At 45.2% G+C, this 8,359-nt stretch overlaps 1 pseudogene; it reads left to right on the top strand.

Annotated features, from left to right (window-relative positions):
- Nucleotides 1-621: 621 nt before the first annotated feature.
- LOC121440335 lies at nucleotides 622-1,713 on the top strand (annotated as a pseudogene).
- Nucleotides 1,714-8,359: the final 6,646 nt, after the last annotated feature.

Below are 8,359 nucleotides of genomic sequence, written 5' to 3'. Positions count from 1 at the left end.
GAACAGCCCGGGGAATCCTTGCTGTGCGATTGAAGGAGAAAGGGTTCTGCTCCTAGAAGGTACCAAATTCTGGGAGGGTATTACTGGCCCTGACAAACCCCCTCTCAACCAGCACGCCTGCCTGGGTTGGACTGTAGGGAGGTGCTGGGGAAGGCCTGTGTCTGAGGCACAGAGTGGGATGCAGAAGCATCATGTAAGGCAGTGGTTCTCAATATCCCTAATGCTACGACCCTTTAATACAGTTCTTTGTGTTGTGGTGACTCCCTCACACAACCATAAAACTTATTTCCATGGCTACTTCATACCTGTAATTTTGCTACTGTTGCAAATCATAAGGTAAATACCTGTGTTTCCCAGCGGTCTTTGGAGATCCCCTTGAAAAGGTCGCTTGACCCTGAAGGGTCACGAAGCACGGGTTGAGAACCTCTGCTCTAGGGCTAGTGGATGAGAAGGGGCTGGGGTGGGGAAGACATTAACCTCCTCTTTCCGTTTTTTGTTTCCAGGCTGTGGAGAGCTAGGCTGGTCTTCCTGAGTCCTAGCCTAGGCTCCTATCCCAACCTGATGTGCTTCTGGGGAAACTGTTTCCGGCCCCTAGTGTGAGCTTTGCTAAATTTTCAGATTATGGCGGTGGAGATGCTCCAGGACTGGTGCAGGTGGATGGGTGTCAGCGCTCGTAGGGGCTTGCTTATCCTGGGCATCCTGGAGGACTGCAGTGAAGCTGAATTCCAAGGGTCCCTGCAGGCTGCCCTGTGGCCCATGGGCCACTTTACTGTGCTTGGCAAAGTGTTTCATGAGGAGGATAATGCCACTGCAGCCCTGGTTGAGCTCGACCAGGAAATCAACTATGCTTTGGTCCCAAGGGAAATCCTAGGCACTGGGGGGCCCTGGAACGTGGTCTTTGTGCCCAGTTGCTCCAGCGAGGAGCTTCTTGATCGTGTTTTCCACTTCTTGGAGCAACGGGGGAGACAGTGGACAGTGTACCTGGAGACCCAGGTCTGGAGCTGGACAGAGTGTGCAGGCTCCAGTCAGTTAGTCAGGCAATCCAGCCCTGGGTGGATACCTTGCGGTACCAGCGTTTGGGTATGTTTTCTGGGAGCGTTCAGCCAGCCCCTGGGGAGGAATCCTTTGAGGCCTGGCTAGACCACACCACTGACATGTTTTGGGTGTGGCAAAGGGTCCCAGAAAGGGAGAAGAGGAGACGGTTGCTGGAGGGCTTGCGGGGAACTGCTTTGTACCTTGTACAGGGGCTGTTAGCAGAGAATCCGGCAAAGACTGCAGAGGAGTGCCTAGAGGCTCTGTCGAGTATTTGGAGACAATGAGTCTCAGGCCACCATTCGAATCAAGTGTCTGACTGCAAAACAGCAGCCAGATGAGCAGCTCTCTGCCTTTGTGTTGAGGCTAGAAGTTCTGCTGCAGAAAGCCATTTAGAAAGGGGCTCTCGAGAGAACCTCTACGGATGATTTGCGCCTGAGGCAGATGCTCACCAGGGCTAACCTGACTGAGCCTCTGGAGGAAGCTCTGAGGAGGCTAAGAATGATCAGGAGATCTCCAACTTTCCTGGAGTTGTTGGGCCTCAAACGGGAATCTGAGGAATGGGAGGCAAGACTAGCCAGCAACATGGTAGTCCAGGTGGAGGATGAAGCTGGCAATCTGGCTTCTGTCCAGGCTGATGGAAGAGCCAGTGCTAAGGCAGAAGATGAGGTGGAGGAGTAGGCAAAGGACAAGGTTGAGGAGGAGATATAAGGCCATAACTCAGACCACGGCCCTGTAGACCCAAGCCAGACAGGACCCTATGAGCCCCCTGGGACTCCCACCCCAGCACAGATGGGCAGTAATCTTAGAGAGTGCCCAGGAGGGCCCGGCTGCATGCTGGGCAGCCTTGCCTAGGCAGGAGAACATAAGGCAGAAGACCCCATCCTGTCCCAGTCTAGAAGTATTGCTGAAGGGTCAGCCCCAAAGTAAAGGAGCGGGCCTGCAGATATCTGCTATAGCCCCTGGCCTGGGAGAGATTAGGGAGAAATAGTCTCTTATAAGGGTCCTGACTGCCTGGCTCTTCTACCCAGTTAGCATCTCCAGGCAGGTTTATGACACTGCCTTTGGAATCTCATCCTTATCTGTTCTACTCACAGTGGCCCAGGTATTCAGTGAGTACACACTTTAATACTAGCTCTCCCATCCATCACACCCTAGCAAAGTATATCAGTCCCTGACTTACCCTGCTAGCTACTACCGTAGCCCAGCTTGTGTTGCGAACTTCCATGCCAGCCAAGGCCCTATTTGCTCTGCTCCTATCTCGTGTTGTGTATTCCTGGACAGCTTTCTTGATATACTTACAGGCCAGCAACTTGCTGCTTGTTCCCTGCAGATGTGTGTGTTCTTACCTGAGAAGGTGCTCTACAGAGATCCCAAGACAAGCCCTTGGAACCAGCAAAACAGTATGGGTGATGGCAATCAGCAACTGGCTGATGCTCATCTTGTGACTGATTACAATCTGGGGTGGGCACGAAGACCTGGACTAAGGATGGATGGGCTCGGAGAACCAAGATTCAATGTTCCACTCTTGTTGTTACTTTTGTTATTACTTGTGACAACAGTTCTTCAGTTTGGCAAGATGTTCCTTTCAGTGCTTTCCAGTGTCCAGAATAATTCAGGATCACCCTACAGTGGGTGATTCTTCTAGAGAGTTCCCCCAAAAGAAAGAACACTTCCAGATGCCATTATTCTGCAAAGAGGTGTATCAGGGGTCCCTTGGAAGGAAGAGGCTTAGGCAAGCAGGCCTCAGTGTGGCCAGTAGATGAGATCCTTTCTAATGAATCACAGAGTAGGAAAAGGTGGGACCTGTGGCCTCTAACAGCTGGGGGAAGTTCTGTGCTGTCATCCCCCGCCTTCAATGACTTCAGTAAATGTATCTGTTCAATAAATTTCATGGATGTTACAGTTGCATCCTGCTTTTTCTTGGCTTGGACTGGACTGGAGCAACATTGATTTATGTACAAGGCAAGAACATGAAGGGCTGTGGGGGTGGCAGGGGGGGGCTTGAATTGGTAAAAGCAGGCTGACAATGTGTATGGGGGCAGTGGCTATCTGGTTTCAGTGGGGAGGCACTTCAGGATGACAAGAGTTAGGGATACGTCAGTTATGTGCTCAAGTGAAGCTATGGAGCAGTAAGCAAGGCCCTTGGACCCAATGTTCATGACTGATGGGTGTTTCAGTTAGGAAAGCGTTCTCACAGATTTTAAATGCCATTTTTGATTACTAAAATATAGAAAAAAGAAAACCAAAAAAAATTTCCATGGAGCCACAAATAGCCAAAACCCTCCCCTGAGACAGAAAACCAAAATTGGAGGCATTATATTTTCTGATTTCATAATATATTACACAGATATAATGATCAAAAGAGTACCACACGCTTTTAATCACAGAGTTGGGAGGCAGAGGCAGGAGATCTCTGAGTTAAAGGCATAGCTGGTCTACATGGTGAATTCCAAGACAGCCAGGACTACATAGAATGACTCTGTCTCAAACAAACAAACAAAAGTATGGCATTGGCATCAAGGTGTGTATCAATGGGATGGGGAAAACATATAAGAAACCAGTCCCCACACCCACAAAAAACTGGGGAAAGTATGGTCTTTTCAGCAAATAGCACTCAGAAAGCTATGCATCTATGTGTAGAAGTAAGAATTTTGACCCTCACTTTGTTCTTGGAGCACTTTTAGTTATCACATTAAAACTTTAGACAGAAAAAGCATAAAAGATTTCCTCAAACGATAAATGTTATGCATAGCAAAAGGAAATATTCGAACAAACAAAATCACCATCTTTGGATTGGGGGAAAACATTTGTGAATTATAAACTTCATGGGGGTTAATATCTCAAATATCAATGAATTAGTACAACTCAATAGCAAAAAGCAAGCAAACAAAAACTCCCAAATAATTTGATTAAAAAATGGACAAAAGAACTCCATAGACAACAAGTATATGAAAATGTACGCAACATCACTAGTCAATAAGGAAATGCAAAGCAAAACCACAATGTGAGACTTCCCCAGATGGGTTGAATGGCTACTATTAAAAACCACAACAGAGCCGGGCAGTGGTGGCACACGCCTTTAATCCCAGAACTCGGGAGGCAGAGGCAGGTAGACCTCTGTGAGTTCGTGGTCAGCCTGGTCTACAAAAGCTAGTGCCAGGACAGGAACCAAAAAGTTACAGAGAAACCCCCGTCTCGAAAAATCAAAAAAAAAAATAGCCAGCTTCCTGGTTTGTGCTGGTTGCACAAATGCCTCTGGCTCTTTTGGGAGGTCCAGCTATGGAACACTTAAATTGGGTTTGTGAACAGAGTACCACAAATTGCTTAATGGCAACATAAACCTGCTGCATCCCTGGAGCTGGGGTAGAGAGCATGGCTTGCAGAGGCAGTGAACATACCTCCACCATGTTGTATAGGGCAGAGCCAATGGGCAGAGCCATGGAGTTGGTCCTAGCCATGCCCACTTAACATTTTTTAAAAAGGTACTCCTTGTCAAAAATAGCTATGCAATAAAGACAGACTCAGACAAAAGTGAACCTCTGAATGGGCCACAGCGTGTTTAACAACATACACAGGCTTGGGAAAGAGAGGGAAAAGAGTATAGATAGTAAAATAATATAAATAGTACGTACAGACAGTCATAGATTTAAGAAGAAAAGATAATTAAATAAATATTAAAAACTAAGAGTAAAAAAGCCACACGAGGTTGGAAAATGCACAGAGAGTCTGAATTATGTATACTATTGTGTTTTCTTTAAATTTTTTGACTGTGAATAAACTAACAACAGAGAGATATTTCATTGTATGGGCTACTAAGCTAAAGCAACATATATATTTTAAAGGTATTTTGACCTCAAATTTGAGTCTGAGGATATGTTACTTTGGAAAAGAGATTCTACATTTGTTCCCACAGAAGATAAGAACCTTAAGTTCCTTCCAGGCTAATGTAGTATGATGGAACATAGATCCCCTGAAAGGTCTCCATAAACCCTAAAAATACTTTGCCCAACAAACAGCAGGAATCAATTTGGAGAAAACAACTCCCAAATTTCCAAAATGATGGTTTATAAATGTTTGTTTTCATTTGAAGGGGGATATGATATAGAGATGAATACTTTGCATTGGTAGGGACCTTGGTCTATTGATACATATTTAAGGTCGACTTTGTTACAGTGTATATATGTAATTCTGCTCTTATTTAAGGTATTGTGTTTGTGCAGCTCATTTAAAAAAGTAATGTATAATTAAAAATTACAGATTATTAGCCTTTTATAATAGTCAAACAGGTAGTCATGTTATTCAGGTTTTCTAGATATATAGAGATATAATTCAGTTAGATAGATAATCTTCAACACTTTAAAGACTACAGAATATGACATTTTAAATGTTTTAAGAACTTAGACTTTTCTCACTAGTGAGACATGTCTGCTTCTGTCAGCACCAATTGCTTCAGAGACATTGATAGGCATTGAAGGAACTCATCATGGAATTTGCCTTCAATGTGACAAGGCTAGCCATTTGGGCAAGAAACTGCTCTTGCCTGGACTGCTTGATGGGATGCTGTATGAACTGGACATGCAGGACCCATAGAAAAATGATTGCTGAACTTGACTAAAGAAGGTGAGGCAGTCCTTCAGGGTTTCTGCTTCATGAAAGAGTCTGCCAGACATTCTACAGGACACAGAATAAACCAACTGATGCTCTTTACAAGACAGAACAGATATTCAAATTTCTTGCTTCATGGAAAAGTCTGTACTAGGGGCCTGTAGACTGAAGATGGATGCCCCAATGGTACAGAAGAACTTTGGGTGACTGTCCAGGCAGCAAGATCTCTCTGTCAGCTCTAGAGTATTGCAAGTTGCTTACAATGCACTTCCTGTTCACTTATATCCTCCTGGGGTCTTTGCTGGAATTGAAGATAAATAGGAATATAGTTTTCCTTAATTATAATAAAAGATAAATTAGATATAAAACTTTAGATTCACAAAGAAATATTGTCACTGTAAATCTTGCTTGATACTTGTTATATGTAATTTTACTGTGTTAAAGTTAAAACTTTCTTTTTTGTTTAGATCGAAAAGGGGAGGTGATGTGGGATATCCTTGATATATGTTGCTTTTATTGGCTAATGAATAAAGCTGCTTTGGCCTATGACAGGGCAGAATATAGCCAGACTGGAAGAGATATCTAGAGAGAGTAGGCGGAGTCAGAGAGACACCATGTAGCTGCTAAAGAAGACAGAGGCCATGTAGCTGCCTAAGAAGCAAGCAACTAACAAACCACTAGCCATGGGGTAAAATATAAAATAACAGAAATGGGTTAATTTAAGAAAGACATAAGAGATAAATAAGAATACACATAAGCTATTGGCCAAACAGTGTTGTAATTAATATAGTTTCTGTGTGATTATTCGGGTCGGGGCAGTCAGGAAACGTAAGCACAACCTCTGCTTACAATTGTGGGTAGGCCTTTTTGTTTTTCAAGTCCTGGGCTGATGCAATAAAGCACTTCAAGGTACATATTAGACAGTGAGTGAGGAGTATGCTTTTCTTTCGGAACTATGAGGAACAGGAGCTGCAGAAGGAATCAGAAGTCCACAGCATGTAGAATCAGAATATGAAACTCCAGGAACATATTTGCACATGAGGCACATGGCCCACACTTTTGATAGTGGTAGGACAGGAGCCTAGGCCTTCTTACATGCTTGACAAGAACCATACCACTGATCTCTGTAGAGGCTTACTCTGTGGGGGCAGTGATGAATATGGAATTTCACAGTTTGAAAGCGACCTGGAAAGTAGAAGCTGTTGTTTTTCAGCAGCACAATAAGAGTCTCTGCCGACACAATAATCCAAATTAGAGCAAATCAGATCGAATTAAAAAAAATAACCAGGTTTAATGGACGCCAGGGTTACTGGGTGGACCCAGGAAAAACATGGAGAGGGAGAAAAGAGAACCGGAATAAACACCAGAGAGGGAAAAGGGAAGACCAGGTGTTCCTTGGGGGTGGGGGGTAAATAGCTTGTGGGAGTGGCCTCGAGCATCTCTGGGGAGGGGTCACTGTTTGGTAGGTTGTCTTGGAGGTGGAACTTGGATTGAGGCAACTCCCAGGGGAGGTGACTTGAAATGGAGTTTTCTGCTCAACATTCCAAAATGAATGCCAGGGAGCTGGGGTGAAGCCCCCAACTAAACATTACAGTCTTTTCGGTTAAAGGGCTGCTGGTTCAAGTTTAGCTACTTACTGCGGGCATTGTTGATGTGGGAGAGGGGAGAGTTGGGAGTTGGTGGGCTCACACTCAGAGAGAGATGTGGCTGGAGAGGCATCCAGTATACTGCCTTCCTGGAGACCTCCAGCAGCTGTTTCTTGAGGGAGGTAAGAAGGCAGGTAGCTAGGAGAAAAAATATTGTTATTACCTGTCTTGTTTGTACCAACAACGATGAGTGTGCCAGGACAAGGAGCAGATAGGATCTTTATTATGGCATCTTGGAAAACCAGAGGGTGGAAGGTCCTAACTTCTAGACAGATCAAGTATCCACAATAGGTGCCCGCTTGGGTCTGGAGAGATGGTACCAGCATGGGTGTCTCAGAAGCTTGGCAGCTGAGGGGGTGGTGAGGATTACCGTGTGAGGTCCTGTCCATCCAAGAGAACTGGGAGCTATGTAGAAGGAGCTACGGGCCTGCTTTTCATCCCACCCGGCTCCCGCACAGCTAGCTTTACACCCGAAATAACAACATACTAATTGTATTCATTTAAACATTGCCTGGCCAGTTAGCTCTAGCCTCTTATAGGCTAATTCTTACATCTTGATTAACCCATTTCTATTAATGTGTGTAGCACCACGAGCTGGTGGCTTACCGGGAAAGATTCAGCATGTCTGACCTGGCGGCTGGCTCCATGGCGTCTGGCTCACTTCCCTTCTTCCCAGCATTCTGTTCTGTCTACTCCACCCACCCATGTTCTGACCTATCAGGCCAAGCAGTTTCTTTATTAATTAACCAATGAAAGCAACAGATAGACAGATGACCCTCCTCCATCAGAGCTAGATGTTTAAGGAATACTCTGCCCCTGGGGAGAGCAGGGCATATTTAGGGGCATTTGGGTCCACTGGTGTGGGGCAGGGAGACAACTGTCAGCATGTGAAAGGAAGAGGGAACTTAGAAAGGAGAGGTAGGGAAGGTGCACCACCAGTGGAAGAGTATGGACTGGGAGGTGGTGATTAACAAGAAAGGGCCTGCCATAAAGGAGCTCAAATGGCAGGTAAGGGCATTGGGGAGAAATGAGGGCCAAGATGACCTGACTTCAATGGAGAGCTTGGTTTGTTG

This window comes from Microtus oregoni, unplaced genomic scaffold, assembly GCF_018167655.1.
Source record: "Microtus oregoni isolate MIOR12 unplaced genomic scaffold, Mior012 000067F_003, whole genome shotgun sequence".
NCBI lineage: Eukaryota > Metazoa > Chordata > Mammalia > Rodentia > Cricetidae > Microtus > Microtus oregoni.
The sequence above is the reverse complement of the archived record's forward strand: the minus strand, read 5'-3'. Positions and strand labels throughout refer to the sequence as shown.